This window comes from Schistocerca americana, chromosome 3 (assembly GCF_021461395.2).
Source record: "Schistocerca americana isolate TAMUIC-IGC-003095 chromosome 3, iqSchAmer2.1, whole genome shotgun sequence".
NCBI lineage: Eukaryota > Metazoa > Arthropoda > Insecta > Orthoptera > Acrididae > Schistocerca > Schistocerca americana.
Genome location: NC_060121.1, coordinates 524,548,490 through 524,566,861, shown reverse-complemented (window position 1 = coordinate 524,566,861; position 18,372 = coordinate 524,548,490). Strand labels below are relative to the sequence as shown.

Genomic DNA, 18,372 nt, shown 5'->3' with positions numbered 1-18,372 from the left:
TCTGTACTTTGTAATGCTAGAAAGATAATTCTATATGATTATTTGCATTCTCTTCCCCCCCCCCCCCCCCCAAACTCCTTTCCACAGGAAAATATAATAGAAAGACATCCTAACAAAATAAGGACAAAATTCAGAAAATTAGGTTTTGCCTGACTCAGGTCCCCTTATTCTAGAATGGTTATAAAGTAATAAGAATGCTTATGATCAACTGGAACATTGTGTTCATTATAGGAAGTATTAAAACAAGAATTAACAGAGTAACAATTTTATTGCTCTTATGTTGCAGAGTATCCACAAACATTACTGTTTGAAACATAGGGCCACTGCATACTTCATTAGATCACACCCATCCTGTGATTAAACTGTTTTCTTAAAGTGAAAAATTCAAGTTAACATAGTTATTGAGGGACATATTTTCTCACACTGAAAGCCATCTGTCAAATAAGTCTCAGCACATTTTTTTCATTAATTTCACAAAAATCACCCGTTTTTAATGCAAGTGCATATTTTGTAACACCAAACATCTTAAAATAAGCTTGTATAATAAACAATTATAATTTTGTTACAATATCTACACAGGATGTAAAGACTTAATTTTACTTCAATGTGATTCATCTTTTGAAGTTCATCATTACACAACAACAAATCTATGGACAAAATAGTTTTAAAAAATCTGTCAAAATGTCGCACCCATCTGCATGGAATGTCCCATAACATAATTTTTCCAATTTGAGCACTATACATGATTAAACAATATGAGTTTATTTAACTTCTGCCTTATACTTGATTTGTTGTTTAAAATTTTCTCAGCAGGCTTTTTTTCCACATGTTTTTAAGCGTATGCAGGAGTATAGGGATGCAATCTTACAAATAAGTTGAGTCTGATGTAAGTCCTCAATCCTAATTTCATAACGGTAATCATGAAGAGCAGGAAATGGGTAATCTACAAATTTATTTTTAACACAATGCAAAATCTTGGCCTGTATATGTTTGTCACATATCCCCAGCAGTCACAATCATCTGAAAGAGTTTCTGAGTATTCTACAACAGAGTACATGCAGTCACTTGTTTTAACCAGTTTTCCCCGTTTAACAAAATTTACAAATGCATTTTTATTGGCCATATTGGGAAAAGCATAGAGAGAATCACGTTCTAATGCAGATTTAACTACTGGTGGCTTCAGTATGTGAAGACAGTCTTTACATGTGATCTGCCTTGAAAGGCGCAATGACACATACCCTGCAATATAATTGAGTATGTTTTACTTGTGAAATGAGAACTTAATCTTATCATCAAGAAGTGCACACCACTCCTCTACTTCATTTTCTGCAGCACTTTCATCACTTTCTACTATATGCTTTCTTGCATGAAAATCATAAACAGGTGGCAAACAACACACATTAAAATTTGAGCAATTCCCATTCATTGCAGTGACACTGTTACCCAAGAGCAACTTTCTCATGGCACATTTGAGCTGGTATGCTTTTGGATTGTTGTTCCAACCACATCTGGACCGAATGCAGGGGAAAAAAAGCTCTATGTGGTCTTGTGACAGTTTATATGTTAGCAAATACTTCAAAGGAGATTCAACACGAAGCATACTTGTCAGAGCTATGTGCCTTACTGATTGCACATTGAAAATTATCCCAAAAGCAAAAATATTTCTTGCATGGAGCAGCAATGGAACACCAATGATTTTTAAGCTTTTGATATAATTTTCAGTGTGTCTGAAAATACCGTGTTGACTGGGTGTTGTGTATGTCCTTAGGTTAGTTAAGTTTAAGTAGTTCTAAGTTCTAGGGGACTGTTGACCATAATTGTTAAGTTCCATAGTGCTCAGAGCCATTTGAACCATTTTTTTTTTTAATTTAATTTTTTTTTTTTTTAAATACCAAGCCAATAAGATTTGTTGTCAAGTCTCAGGGGGCTCTTATACCCTTTACCTAATGGATTTCTGGAGTTCAGAATATCAATAATCCTATCAATATTATACAAAAATTCTACTGTTGCTTCACTTCCTTTAATATTTGGATCACCAACCCTCCTCAAACACTCTATACTATCTGTCACACTAGAACTCAGTCTGTGGAGCTAATGAAACATTCATTTTTCTATTTACATAACTTATATGTTGTCCTGATAGTTTGTTGGCAAATGTCATACCTTCTTCTTGTTGTACCTTGTTCAATTGCTCAACGAAAGGCCATCTAATAGTGCCAGTTGGAGATGATGTACCTTGTTCAATTGCTCAACGAAATGCCATCTAATAATGCCAGTTGGAGACTCAATAGCAGATACTTCTGCTTGAGCATTTCTGGCAAACTTAATCATAAGACATGCCCAAGATACAATAAACATTGTAGCTCTTAAAATCACCCTTGGAAAATTTTAAAGTACAGCCAAGTGTACGTAAAGTTTTTATATTTACCTTGCAGCCATCACATGTAACACACCAAACCCTAATGCCAGAACTATGCAGCCTCTCTAAAGCGGATTTTATCAGTGTGGCCTGATTATTTGCCTGTACACCGTTGATAAAGAAATATGCAATCGGGCATATAAATTTGCCTTTAATAGAGACAAGCATGAAAACCAGAGCCTCAGATGCCTCTATTACTTCTTTTGACTGAGGCACTTCCCCACCAAACTCTAAAAAACCTGTGTATTGCTTAGTTCCTTGGTCCCAAACTACTTGCTTCCTAAGTGCCACACTGTCTACAATTAGACATGAATTGCTGAACTGGTCCCTTACAATTGGGTTCGAATCAATGTAGGCCTACTTAAAAACATCTTTTAAGAAGCCAGTTTCACAGTCGACACTTGCCCCCCTTTTGGGAATCAATGATTTATGGGTCAGAGGCATTAATTTTTGCAGGTATTCATATGCTGCTGGTGAATAAAAGTACACAGTCATCGCAAACATTTTCACATTTGTTGTGTATCTATTACCCTTTGACGAGAGAGAGTTGTCCACTAAATTGCACACTAATTCCACTTGTGTTCCTTTCTGATGATTGAGGAAGTTATGTAACTATTCAGGAAGATGCCCCTTCTCCTTCAATGAACTTATGATGTCATCCATGGAAAACACTTTCTTCTCTCTTCTTCGAAGTTTTTCACGGACACACTTCAGTTTACGTTTTAATTCGTGCACAATGTCTGAGAAAAAATTGCAAGTTTCGGTCGCTTGTCTTCCATTTCTACTTTCGGCTGTATACCACAATCAATTACTTGAGAACCAACTGCACTCTGAAATAAAGAAACAATTTCGTTATATATGATTGAAATAACTCAAGGCTTGATGAAAAAATATTATAAGAAAACTTTGGGGGTGTGAAAACATCCTTATACTAACGATTTCGACACAATTCGTAGCTTCTGCATTGGATAAATGGGACATGCTTTCCACGGAAGAATTCTCATTGACAACATTCTCCACGCAATCAGTAGCTTCTGCAGAGGGCAAATCAAGCACGGATTCCAGGACAGAACGCGAAAAACAAAAATATGGAACTGTATTACAACATTGCGTAGACCTATGTAGCCCATCTGTGTCCGTACGAAATAAATTCACAAAAGTCAAAACCACACACATAGCAAGGAAATTAATTAGCTACCTCAAATGGAGAAGCATCGTAGTCACTCAAAATCCTAAAATGTCGTCGTGGCTGCTTATTTGGTGGCATCAAATGTGTCGGAAAGTCAAAAATTGATGGCACTGCTTCGGATCTGAGACGTTTCTTCCACGTTCCAGGGCTCACTACGTAATCATCTTGTGGGAAAAGGTTTCCGCAAAGAAAACTGCAAGACTTAGGTTTAAAATCTTTCCGCTTCACGGAAGTAATCCACTTCTTTAGCAGCTCTGGGTGCTTTAGAGGAAACCTGTTCAAAAACATCGAATTAGCAAACGCACTAAGTTTGTATTGTTGTCGTATTGTATCGGCAGTCTTATCACCTGTGAAATGGTAAGTCACTTTCCTTACTCCATCGCTTCGCACAATTGAAAGCGGAACAAGAAATCACCATTTCGATAATCCTTAATTCCTTATACACCGTACAGACCGAGAGAAACTTCTTGGCAAATTCAAATATGGCGGGCAATACAGACGATAGTAATCAGCTGGTAGAGCCATCTATCGGTAGGTCCGGTAGTTGAGCATCCCTCATTTCGCTAGCTTTAGACGCCTGTCCTGCAACACATGCTACGAAGTAGACGGAAAAGTGTTGAATATCGAATGGCTACCGTGTATATGTCTTTGGTGTTGCTATACAATCTTTGGTATGTTTTGTATTGGTACGTGTTGCTTATGTTTAGTAATAGGCACGAGAAGAAAGCAATGAGTAAGAGAGGATGGTGTGTGCGAACAGACGTGTATGGAACAAGTACGCATTAACGGGAAACTATGTTTTCAAAAGCTGTGTTTATGAGTTCGCTGTATCTTTTGAAATCTGTGATTTTTTCATTCACAAGATATAGCGCTGGCGGATAATATACGATTTCTTTCTGTCTGACATTTTGTAATGTCTATAGAACTCGACTGTTACTACTTCTTGCATGCACCGTAACACGAAGGGAATAGTACCCATTCTGCAGAATCAGCTTTCGAAACATTGTCAGGTACTGTACAAATTATACTGCTTAATAGTAACTCTTTGTGTGTTTGTGTGTGTGTGTGTGTGTGTGTGTGTGTTTTGATAAATGCTCCCAATGGTTTTGTTTAGGTTGTATCATGCATTGCTATTTCTTCCAATTCCATTAAGAAAGAGTCCTCTTGTATCAATTCTTACTTGTCCACACGATACTAGTAGGAGAAGTATGTAGGACACTTACTCGTATTCGTAGGTTTTGCACAGAAAATATGCCGTTTCCCTTGTGAGTTCTCACGAGATATTATCTGTATTTCTTTGAGTTCCACCAAGTTCAACATTTATGTCACCCTCTACAGTGTATTAGACAAGCCTAAACATGAACATTGGCAGAGTAATAGACATTTTTCCGTTCTTTGCATATCCAAACAACACTTTTGTGCAGTATGCAAATTAAAATCCTGCTCTTTCGTATTTAAATATAATGTACCAGCATCCTACCAGTTAACCAAAACTCATGTGGTTCATTCTCAAATATATAGCCTACCTTACATTAGCAACGTATGCAACAGATTGGTGCACTTTACTGCATTCCCTGTCAGCATAATCTTCGATCTTCTCAGTGTAATCTCCAGTCTATGATCTTCTTTTACCGAAGCCTCGTGGATCCCATAAACGTTTTCAAGAATTCTGTCTCAACTCCACTGCTATTTTTTGTGCCATATTACAGTGTGATCATACTTGTTAAGTGATTGTCAGACTGTTCAGAGTACTCCATATATGTAATAGGTAGTCAATCATATTGTTAAGTCAAACTTCTGCTTTCTATATTGGCAGTGCATGGCCCTCGAAGTAGGCCTAGGCCCTACTTCATTTAAATTTTAGTTTGATTTGTTCCTTTCATTGATGTGCTCTTTATGTCACTATGTAGATCTAACACATCAGTTTGCCATTTTCCTTTAAGGATGCAGTTATTAATTGGCATATACACTGCAAGGTTGCAGAAGTTACTCTGCTTAGAGCTCTGCTGAACTTTAGCCCTGTTCTCTTCCCTTGCCAAACTTTAAGGGCCCCGACAGATTACTGTAGCATGGATTGGGTTGTTTTAGGCCCTGCTGCAATGTGTAAAGTTCTGGGAGATCGGCCGTCCAACTCAGGTGAAAGAACATAGGAAGTAACAAACTAAAGGAACCTTGGCAGTGGATGTGTAAGATCATGGGGCATTACCAGCTTGCTGCATAAAATTTGGCTGCATAGACACTGTCATTTACCATAAAAACCCAATTTTTCTGAGGACTTTTTGTTTAGTAACAATTGCAGTAAGTATCTGAAGATGGGTCAGTAGAGTTGTCAGTTGACTTGTATAAGATCAAATACGGGAATATAAAAATAATTAGATGGTCAGGAAAAAAACTGAGATTTAGTATATTAAAATCAGTTCTAGAACTGGAGAAAATGTAGCTGTGGGTTGTATTAGAAAATTAAAAGCAGTGTTACACATATTGAAGGAATCTCAGACCGTATAGAAAGATATGTTGAAAATAAACATAGACCCAAATCATTTAAAGTATATGCTTTAGTGTGCTTGTACTCTGCTAAAGAGATAGAGTTCCTATACAAAAACCTACAGAAGCTGATAAATGACAGCAAGTGGCACTATAGGATGACAGTGTGTAATTTCAATGTAACAGGACAAAAAAATGGCCTTTCTTCCTTAGGGGAGGCCTAATGTGAGTGGGTGAAAGCAAAGGGAAACTATTTATGTCTTAATGATGATGGTCTCCTCAATAGTAAAATATTGCAGAGCTAAAATACTCACCCATTTGGATCTTCAAGCAGAGACCACACAGGAAAAACAAAACTTGTCTTCTGTGGGGAATATGGAGTGTTACAGCCCTTGATCAAGTTAGTAGGTGCTCACATCCACCCTTTGGACATCAACCTGCCAAGCCAAGACTGAAGTCCAGGAAGAGTTTCCTAACAACTTCACAGCCCTTAGAAGAATCAGCCATGGCAACCTGACTCACCAAGTGGAAAGAAAGATGCCAACATCTGTCAAACTGGATGATACCACAAGAATCCTTGCCGCCTGGACACATGCAGAAGTGGGTCATCTGGAAGTCCTCGAACAGATTGCGGACCAAAGTCGCAAGATCGAGGGACAGTCTCCTTAAGTGGAACTTCCAACTGCCAACACAACACTGTGTGAATGCAGTGAATTGCAGACAACCCGGCATCCCTTCAAATGTAACTCATGCCCAACCAGCTGTAGCATGAAGGACTTAACATCTGCGGCACCCATTGCTATCAAAGTTGCCCAATTCTGGGTGAATACTGTATAGTTTTCTTTGTGTGTATCATAGATGTGTTCATTTTAGTGTACTTCTCACACAAATAAAGAAAGAAGTGAGTGTATTAGAGAATTTAAGAAGAGAAATGCCTGGATTGAGATTAGATATAGTGGGAATTAGTGAAGTGCATTGACACAAAGAATAGAAACTATGTTTGGCTGAGTATTTTGTCATAAATGCAAAATCAAATAGGGGAAATGCTATAGTAGATCTAATAATGAGTAAGAAAACAGGAATACAGGTAAAGCACTGTGAGCAGTGTAGTGAACACACTATAGTATCAATGATATACACAGAGCCAATATCCACCACAGTATTGCATGTTTATATGCCTACTAACTCCACAGATGCTGAAGACATTGAAAGAATGGATGATGGGATAAGATAAATTATCCAGATAGCTAGGGGGGAAGCAAATTTAATTACGTGGAGAACTGGAATTTCATTGTAGGAAAAAGAAGAGAAGTGGTCAACATACAAGTGGAATCCTGAAGATCCCAGCAGAGGAATCAAAACTTCAAGCATTGGAGAAGTTTTCAAAAGAATATTCTAACAGTTTCGGCAACAAGAGAAGCTGTGCAAAACTGGATTGCGAACTTCACACTTCTCTTACTACAGTTGACTTACTTGAAACATTTAGCGGATCCTATTCTCTGGATATGCGGCTGTGTCTGTCTCCACAACTTCTTCTCCAAAGAAATAATGCTGGTTAGAGGAATTAAAAAAAAAAAAAAGACTCTCTCTCTCTCTCTCTCTCTCAATAATGCTGGTTAGAGGAATTAAAAAAAAGACTCTCTCTCTCTCTCTCTCTCTCTCTCTCTTGAAATAACTCGGTACCCTCATAATACTTTCAGTTCAGTATATTTTCATTGCCACAAGTTTCGCACAAGCATACAAACTCTTGCAAGTCAACTGTGACATTAACCAATTCTGTCAGAGACAGCAAAGGACTTGGAAGAGCAGTTGAACGGAATGGACAGTGTCTTGAAAGGAGGATATAAGATGAACATCAACAAAAGCAAAACGAGGATCATGGAATGTAGTCGAATTAAGTCGGGTGATGCTGAGGGTTTAATCGTTGCTAGTACATGTTTTAAGAATCATGAAAGAAGGTTTTATATGTGACATAGACTTGGAGACACTGGAAGATTTCACATATATTACGTAATGATAATACAGAGATTTCTAAACATTTTCAGGTGTGGATGTGGCATCTGAACATAATTTGTTGTTGAGTTTCAGATTAAAATTGAAAAAATGTAGTAAATTAAGATGGGGTGTTGATAAATTGAAAGAGGCAGAACTTACCAAAAGTTCAAAGAGAGTATTAAGCAACAACTGACTGAAACAGGGGGTAAGAATACAATAGAAGATGAGTGGGCAGCTTTGAGAGATAAAAGAATGCAGGCAACTGCCAATGAAATGGGTAAAGAGACTAGGACCAGTAAAAAGATAACACTAACACTAAAAGTAGTTGATTAATTTTATTATTTGGGCATCAAAATAATTGAAGGTGGTCAAAGTAGAGAGGATACCAAATAGAGACTGGCAATAGTGAGAAAAGAATTTTTGAAAAAGAGAATTTGACATCACATATAAATGTAAATGTTAGAAAGACTTTTCTGAAGGCATTTGTCTGAAGTATAGAGTTGCAGGGAAGTTAGATGTGGATGATAAACAGTCCAAACAAGAAGAGAATAAAGAGCTTTCGAAATTGGTGCTACTGGAGAATGCTGGCGATTCAATGGCTGAATCTGATAATTAATGAGGGGATACTGAAACGAAAGACAGTTGTGGCTCAACTTGGCTAAAGTAAGGAATTACTTTTATGGGACACATCCAGAGGCATCAAGGAGCTGTCAATTTGCTACTGGAGAGAAGTGTCGGGGTTAAAAATTGTAAACAGAGACCAAGGCTTGACTACCATAAGGAGATACAAATCACTGTAGGTTGCAGTTATTATATTGTAGGTGAAGAGGCTTGCAAAGGGTAGACTAGTGTGGACAGCTGCATCATGCATGTCTTTAGACTGAAGACGACAAGAATAAATAAAAGTTGAAGAGAAGTCATACTTTACCTGTTAAGATAGCGCAGTAACAAACAACACAGAGAAAATACAGTGTTCAGATATTTCTTTCAGTTTTTGTGTAGTTTTAGGTATTAATAAAAAAACACGATTAGGTGAAAATAAATTAACATTCCATAAGTAATACATTTTGAAACAGAATTGCTCAGCAGTAATTTCCATCAGGAATTCAACAACTCATGGATGCTCTTGAAAGTCTGTAAAAGTGCTGGATCACTTCCAAACTCAAGGAACTAATTGTTCCTTTCTCAGGAAGGAAAGAAGGATAGGGCTGGGGAAGGTTAAAGAAGAAGGGCAGGTCAGTCAGAACCCAGGATGAGATGGACCCTCCTGTAGTGAAAATAAGGGTAAACAAAGGTGGGGGGGGAGGGGGGCGACTTCAGAGGGTGATCTCATACATGGTACACTGGTAAGCATTGTGCTGCCTTCAGTCCAGATACGATAATGATAAAGTGGGCATTAAAGGTAGGTTAGGGAGAAGAGCAGTGAATAGCGTGATTGAGAATGACGGGGAAAAAGAAAAAAAGACTTTTGAAGATAGATGGAAATTATCCAAACGAAGTCTACGAACGAAGTCTCAAGAAGCGGCTGTACTTGATGAATCCCCTAATTATTGCTCCCAGACAGATCGTAAGGGTAAGAATATGTTAGTTATAGCATGCACAGAGGCATTTAAACAATTACTTTTCCCATACCCCATGCATGAATGGAATGGGAAAAAGCCCTAATAACCGTTATATGGGATATGCCCTCTTCCTGGCACTTCACAATTGTTCACAGAGTATAGATGTAAAGTTCTTAATTGAGATTGAATCCAGGACAAAGTCAGGATGCAAGGATGGAGTAGTCCACCCCCTCCCCCTTTTTTCCTTGTAATACAGTCTCTCATTTCCGACTATCCTCCTTTCTCTTGTTCTCTTTGTCACGATGACAGCCTTTGATGTCGATCTGACTATTCCCTAGGTACTGCCCTCCTTTCTTTGAGTATTCTTTCACTCAATACCTTTTGGCTTAAGTAATTTGTGGTTCCCTTCATGGTTTGACTGTCACTTTCCAAATTTTCCTGTATTGTGGACCGGCTGGGGAGGAACACCTTCAGTAGCACCTACGGTATGCAGTAGAGAAGATCGTAGCATTCACTACCTGTGATGGCTCTTATTTGCACTTCAAAGGGAACATGGTGGCTGATCCTGTGTGTTAGGATCCATTATGTACCCTCTCAGTTGAGCCCCTGACAACACAGGGATCACACTGCTGATGCCTGAGCCCCTAGCTCCCTATGCATGCCAAGGAGTGGATGTCTGTTTTGCTGGGGCATCAGGACCCCTTGCAAAAGCCATCATGTCAAAAGGCTGTTACTGCAGCTGGGTGGCACCCATGAGAAGACACCATGATCGGTATAGGTGGCATCAGGATGGACATTTTCCACATTAAATGTGGCTGGGTGGCACCCATGAGAAGACCCCGTGATTGGTATAGGTGACATCAGGGTGGATATTTCACACATGGAACATACTAAATTACCTTAGGACAATGGCTGTTCTGATCTGGCCATATCTGTAGACAACAACTGAAACTGAGTGTGGATAGATACAACTCTACTGCTTTCCCTACCATGGCTACCCCATGGGAAGACAACAAACCAGCTTTCTGGGAGAAAAACAATTTATTCAATATTTAATATGCACTCAAACTTATGGGGACATTTTTACTGCGACAAAGCTATTATTTTTTGCGAAGCATATTGAAAATAAATTTCAAGAAGTTGAGTAATTAAGAAAATTACACTATGGATCACTATTGATTAAAGCCTCGCCTGCTACATGATCTACTGCTCTTTGGGCATGTGAAAGCACTGGGCAACATACCAGTAACCAGTGCTCCATACAAAACTTTGAATATGGTCCAGGGAACGATCTTCCACTGAGACCTTATGCGACAAACAGAGCTAGAGACTAATCTTGGGTGGTGAAGCAAGTGGTTTTGTCTGATATGTCCAAAAATGTCCCAAGGATAATATAATAGATACAGGTGTCCTTATCTTAGTCTTTGAAGGAAATGTCCTTCCAGAAAAAGTTAGTCTGATAACAGGTGTGGCATGAAACCTTATGTCCTACTGCCCGTGATTTGTTTCTAATGCTTACACTTTGGTCATATGTAATGCTACTGCATGGTGGACCAAAAATGTGGTGACTGCGGATGATCAGTCCACAAAGAAGTCCTTGTGAACAATCACCTTTGTGTGTCAATTTCACCAAACAACATTCTCCACATTCACTGATTTTCTCAGTCTTCAAGAAAGAAAAGAAAATACAGGAATATAAATGTGTTCAGCACCTGCTGTATACTAGGGTATGTAAAACATGATGAACACCTACATCCTGTTAATATGACATCCAATTACGCAGAAGTCACAGCCTCAGTTTTTTCGAAATAAGTTTTCCCATTTCTCTCCTCTCTTGTGGTTTCTACAACATCATCTTCGAGAACCATTCCCTGCACCTAACCGGACATTCAGGTCTTCCAGTTTGTACTAGTGACAGGGCTTCCTCTGCGACCTCTTTCCCCAGAAATCCACGAAAAGGAAATAGGGCAAGACTACACTCATGACCTCGAGGTACCAAATCCTTCATGCTCTTGGTTTCTGAACTAATGCTCACTGATCTGGTTCCACCCCATTGGTGACAGGCAGTGGTCCTGGGATGTGACCTGTCCTCCTGGCACCTTCACTCCTAACCTGGATGCCTGTAACATGATCATCACTGGGGGAAGAGATCATTAAATCAATAGCTGGAAAGGTGCCAAGTGCAGCACTGAAGTTGGTAGGAGTACCATCACTGAGGAGACATAGATCATGGTCAGTAATGGATATTACAGTCACCTACCAGAACTGTAACATCTTCTTTTCTCCTCTTCTGCAATTTCTGTTTCTCTACAAGAAACACACTTTACTAATGACCATTCTCCAATGCTCAGTGGCTATTGGGCATTCTGTTGGAATTGTGCTGGCTCTGAGATGACATCTGGAGGTGTGCTGTACATTTGTTTGCGCAAATATGGTCAGTGAGTGGATTCCCACATTGGAAGTGACAGTGGTGTGATTGCAATTGACCTCAGTGATCCCCATTTACAGTGTTTACATGCCTCCAGGTAGGCCACTTATTTACTTTGGATTGGCCACCTTACTCGAACGACATTCCCTTCCTTTTCCCTTACTAGGGGATTTCAGCGCATGCTGCTCTCCTTGTGGGGAGTACACTTCACTTTGTAGAGGGCTTGTACTTGGCAAGTTTCTTACTGACCATGATCTATGTCTCCTCAGTGATGGTACTCCTACCAACTTCAGTGCTGCACTTGGCACCTTTCCAGCTATTGATTTAATGATCTCTTCCCCCAGTTTTGCAGCTTCACTGCTTTGGTCACTACATGACAATCTTTATAACAGTGACCACTTGCAGGTGATCCCATCACTTCCTTGCTGCTGTCAGATGGACCAACTACCACATTGGTTGCCTCAAAGAGCTGTCTGGCAGGTGTATGCTTCTGCCATTACCTTTGTCCCATCTCTGTCAGATTGCTACGATGGGATTGCGCGAGACGTCTCCACACAATCTCCCAACCCCGCTGGAAATGCTGCTCTCCTTTCTACAGGTCCCCTCTATTGCCGGTGCCATGGTGGACCAAAGACTTTGCAATAGCTGTTCAGGATTGCCAAAGAGTGCTGCAACGTTTCAGGTGACATTCTCTGCAGACCAACTGTATCACTTTTAAGTAACTTTGCACTGTGACTCACTATCTAATCGAACATAATAAGAAGGAATACTGGGAGTGCTATGTCTTCTCCCTGGGAATGTGTGCCTCTTCATTCCACCTGTGGGCCAGGCTCCATAGTCATTCTTGATCCTTGCACCAGTGTGTTGGTTATTGCTGAACACCTTGTGATCTGGTTTGTGGTAGCATTAGCTTCCTCTTTTTATCCGGCGGCACACACACACACACACACACACACACACACACACACACACACACACACACACACACTGACAAGATGAGTCATATAATGAATCTTTGCCTGGGAACTGCTTCAGGCTCTTGTTTTGTCTTGTCTTATGGTGCGGCCTCAGGCCCTTATTCAATTCATAATCAGATGATCCAACACCGAAATGTTACTCAGAGGTTACATCTGCTCAGGGTCTTCAAGTGCACTTGGCTCATGAGAGTCTTCCCTACGCGATGGTGAGATAGTGTTGCCATCCCAGTCCTTAAGCAAGGCAAAAACCCATCTCTTGAAAGCTGCTGAATGACTAGCCTCAGCAAAATGATCTGCAATCTGCTCGAAAGCATGACTTCACACAGATTATACAGGGTTCTCTAGTCTTTCTTGAAATACAAAAACCTCATTGTAGTATTTTTTTTTTTTTTACTTGTGTCGTACGACGCTGCTTGGTGCCATCATATTTTACTTAACCTCCATAAGTGGATCTTTTGAGGCTCCCTGCCTAGTTTTAGTCATCAGTTTTTATCCTACCAGTCATTCCAGGTTCAAATTGGTACTTCACGGTGCTCTCCACTGGTCCAAGAGAAGGGTATTTCACAGGGCTCTGTTCTAAGTGTCACAATCTTCCTCATCGCTATTAATGGACTAGTGACCTCTGTTGGGTCACCTTCACCAAGGTGCCTTCTGACAAGCCTCTGCATGGACCCATTCCCATGGTTTCCATTTCTCGCCTGCAAAATTGTGAGTCACTCATTTCCCTCATCATGCCAGTGTCCATCCTGTCCCAAAACTCTGCTTGGTTACCCACCACATGGAAATTGTTGAACAGTCCCGTTTTTAGGCCTCCTATTTGATAAAAATCTGACTTGGCTGCATGATATTTGTCAACTAAACACTAATGGCATTCAGAAGCTTATCACTCTCTGTCTCTATGCCCATGCCTCATGGGGTGCAGATTGAGCTATTCTTCTTTGTATTTACCAGGCCCTGGTCTCATCCTGACTGTATTGTGGCTGCCAGGTTTATGACTCATTTTGGCTTTGAAATTGATAGACCCCGTCCATCATCGTGCCATGGTGCTGGCCTTCAGTGCTTTCTGCATTAGTCTCATAGGTAGTCTCCTTGATATACTGTGGATCTTCCCTCTTCAATTCTAATGGGACCAACTATAGGTCTCCTATGCAATCACCATTCAACAACTCCATGATCATCCAACTTATTGATGGGTCTAAACATGGTGACTCCATTGGTTGCTCTGTTGTTTTCTCAGATTGTGTCCTCAATGTTCAACTGCCTCAAGGATTTACTGTCTACGATCCAATTGTATACTATCTTGCGGGCCCTGTAACAGATGAGACGTTCTTCCAGTGCTAAATTTCTTGTATGTCTCGAATTTCTTAGTGCTCTCTCTCCAACATTTGTACTCAGCAGAAAAAGTTGTCCAGAATATCCAGGATGCCCTCCCCCAACTACAATGACTGGGGAAGGATGTGTCTTTCTACTGGGTAACCGGACACATGGGTATTGCAGGGAACGAAAGGCCAGATCTAGCAACCAAGGATGTATGTCATGATACTCAGTTATTTCAGTGTGTCATTCTCTTGCGTGCTGTAACCTCGCTGCTGAGGTGCAAAGTCAGGCATTGATGGGAAGACGAGTGGCTGGAAGTTACAGACAATAAGCTCCATGTAGTAAAGCCCACAACACATCCATGACGTACCTACTTCCAGCCATGTCAATGCGACAAGGTCCTCCTTACTCATGTACGCATAGGCCACAGCCCTATGTTGCATGGCTTCTGGCCCAGCAAGAAGATGCTCCAATGTGTGCTACTTGTGGTGTAGAGATCGTTGTGCACCATATTTTATTGGACTGTGTGTTATTTTCCGCGTAGCAGGTCACGGCAAATTTGCCGGTGGGTCTGCCCTTTGTTTTAAGTAAAATTCGCTGCCAGGAATGTGTAGAGTTTTTACAGCTCAGCTGACAGCCATTGACAGAGCACTCCATTTTGTTAAACAGGGCTCCCTTGACTAAATTTCAATATGTACCAATTCAATAAGCAATCACCAGACCATTGACCAATATTACTCTTATCACACTGTGGTCTTTGCTATTTGTGATCTTTTTACTGCATAGTTGTCTTTTTCTGCGATCCACATAATTTAGGTATGCCATGGAATAAACTGGCAGCTGTTTGACCTTCTCCTTCCCCAATTTCCTTCGCCATTCTTAGGTGCAGATTTGTAGGTGCAAGTGTCCTCTGATTGGCTACTGCACCCCCAATAAACTCCCCACTGTCAAGGAGACTACTGCTGCATTGCTCTCTTCCTTCTGTTCCTGCTGGAAGGAATTCATCATTCTATGTCGCCTCCACATTGGTCATACTCTGAAAACCCACAGTTTTATTTTGTGTAATGAGCCACCCCTGCACTGTTTTGGAGACTTACAGGCAGTAGCCCATATCGTGGTGGAATGCACTCCATACTAAACATGGCCTTCCAAATTCTTTATCTCAAATATTAGCAGACAATTCATGGACAGCTGAACTAGTTCTCCATTTTCACCATGAAAGTGGTTTTTATTTTAAATTACCTTCAAAGGCAGTGGCAAGGTGACGGGTTGGAACTTCTCCAGCCACATGCTGAATCTGGAAGACCCCCAACCCTATCTCCTGGACCAGCTTACTCTTTCATCCCTCTCTTACTCTGTTTTAATTGCTTTTAGATGCAGTTTTTTCTCCTTTCCTGCCACACCCTATTTTCTATTTTTGAGGTAGCTCTCTGTTGAATAGTGAGTGCTCTTTAGCATCTTCACTACAGTAGAGCTGGTATTAGAAGGCTGTGGATGGGACACCTGCTATCTTACCTATTTCTCTCCTCTTGCTTTTGTTACTAGTGGTCCAACTGACATCCATTACATTTTTAGTCTTCTTAGTTTTACTGTTCTGAATCTGTCAACCAGAAAACATCCTTTGCTGTGTAACCATCTTTTCGCTTTACTAGGTTGCCAGGGGTCAGATGCGAGGTGGGGTTTTTCTCACCATTGGATGGGCCTTGCGAGACCCCTTAACTGCTCTACGTACCGGCCCGATGCGTACACTTCTCCATAAATTCTTACACCACTAATTCTGCTCCAGATGAACTTCCCGTGGATCAGTTGATTACCTTGCGTTTTAGTCCCTTAATCCGCAGTCAACCACTCAACCAACCAACCAATCAAGTAGCCCATGTGATTTAGCAAGCATTGAAATCTCTTGAGTCATGCTGTAGAACATGTTCGGCACAGTTCTTCGTGACTGTGCACCAGCCAGTTCAGTGGGGGTCATGTTTATATAAAATGTTGTGCAGTGGGCACAAGTTACTCTGCCTTTGATATTTTAGGATTTATCAGTGCTGGTGCTGGAGTAGGGGGTAGTGTGAAGGCACATGTGGCAGGTTTTACAGTGGGGGTAATTGCACAGGTAGGAACCTTGGATTAGGGATAATGATTTTGGTACATTACGAAGTTTGACTAGCATATTGCAGAGACCAGGACGACGGCTAAAGGCGGCAGTGGGTGGTGTGAGGAGAATATCAGATTTAGAGGCTCTCATTTCATGACTTTTTTTAAAAGTGGAAATGTGTTCATCACAGGGTGAGAGGAGACGGTCCAGGATATTTGTGTGTAAAATCTGTGGTTAGAAAAGCTTGTGATGAGTTTTTTCTTTAGGTGTTGGAAGAGCTGGTGTTGGAACAGGTAAGTTTTCCTTGAATGCAAGTTTTCTTTGAATGCATAAGCTGTAGAGAAGGGAGCATTTGATGTGCAAGGGATGGCAGCTGTAGGCAGTGTAGATATTGTTGCTTATTGGTTGGTTTTATATTGACTGTTGTTTTGACGTAGGCTTCAGTGAGGTGGAGGTCAACATCAAGGAAGGTGTCTTTTAGTTTGGAAAAGAAAGTGGTAGTGTTCCAGGGCTAAGAAGCTATGTATATGTCCAGGATGTTTGTGTGAAATACTATTTCAGTGATTATGACAACAAGGTTTTCAAGTGAGAAAGTGGTGAGAGACATTCCAGGAAGTTATTAATGGCTGTTATTTAGGACAGGAGCTCTGTACAATGGATTGAAGGTGGTGGTCAACCTGGGTTGACAAGTGGGAATTGTTTGATGGGAAAGCCTATTAGTGTGGGGTGATGAGGATGGTTGCATTGTGTATATTGTGGGAAAAAATGGGGTGGGGGGGAAGGACATGGATCAAAAGTGTTAATGAGTTCTATGAAAGCAGTTTGTGAGCCCTTGTGGATGGCTTCTTTGGGTTTTCAGGATTTCCCGCAGGGCAGTCTAAATGGAAGGAATGTAGTAATTAGGAACAATTTTGTGTGTTTAGGTGTCCAAGAGGTGGCGTGTGTCTCTACCACATTCTCCTTATGGCCATGTACTGCAGTAGTCATCTGCTGGCCACAGAGAGGAGGTTGATCAAGAGGCCCATCTTCAGATCATGGATAGCTCGGGATTTGTCCCATGTAAGGTTTGGAGTTCTGGTGATATTTCTCAGTGAAGGACTGAGAGACAATGCTGAAAGTGAGGAATTCCTTAAATACATTAGGGATTTAGGTCAGACTGTTGTAGACAGACTTCTGTGCTCACTGTATTGGTAGTGGTTTCGGAACCGGGTGGGTATTTCCAGTTCATGATATATGTACATGGCTGCAAATGTGTAGCTGAATTTGGGTTTTGGACAGGAGGTTAGGTATTTGGAAAGAACAGATGTCTCAGGATTGGAGGGGTATGTAGATGAGATGATAAGGTCTGAACAGTGGCCACAGTTGTGAGGTGTTATAGTTTGCTTAGGGTTATGGATGGGCTGGGGTGGGAGACATACTGGAATTGGAAGGTTAACTCAGAAATTACCCCCACCTCCATTTGTCACCCAGCACCACCAGGCCGTGAGTGTCTCAGTACTTTACTGTGCCATGGCCATGACTTTCACAAGTCTAGCGCTGAAATGAGATCATCTACCTCTGATATTCTCCCTGAACCACCTCTGATATTCTCCCTCACTGTTGCCCTCCTAATCTCAGTAATATCCTACTCAAATCTCATGACTTTCCAAAACCACTATCCTTAGGTTCTAACCAGTGCAATTGTCTCCACAGTAAAACCTGCATCTGCACTTGTGAACTATTGTCTATTCCAGAAGCCCCCTCCCCCCCCCCTCCTTCCTGGCAAATCCTATCACACACATGATGTTTATCAACTAACTTGGGTCCACTGCACAGTGTTTTCTATAGGCATGACTAGCACTAAACTGGATGAGTAAAATAATGGACATAGACAAACTGTCCACTTTGAGGACATCAAGTAAGCAGCTGC

The 18,372-nt window shown here is 40.8% G+C and overlaps 1 protein-coding gene across 3 annotated transcripts in view; it reads left to right on the top strand.

The window, feature by feature from the left end:
- The first annotated feature begins 4,290 nt into the window (after positions 1-4,290).
- LOC124605430 (zinc finger protein 569-like) overlaps positions 4,291-18,372 on the top strand; it is a 138,335-nt gene continuing 124,253 nt past the window's right edge. For all 3 annotated transcript variants that reach the window (XM_047137092.1, XM_047137093.1, XM_047137091.1), the window contains exon 1: positions 4,291-4,618. The gene's annotated coding sequence lies outside the window, so the exon portion shown is untranslated. The remainder of the gene's footprint in view (positions 4,619-18,372) is intronic.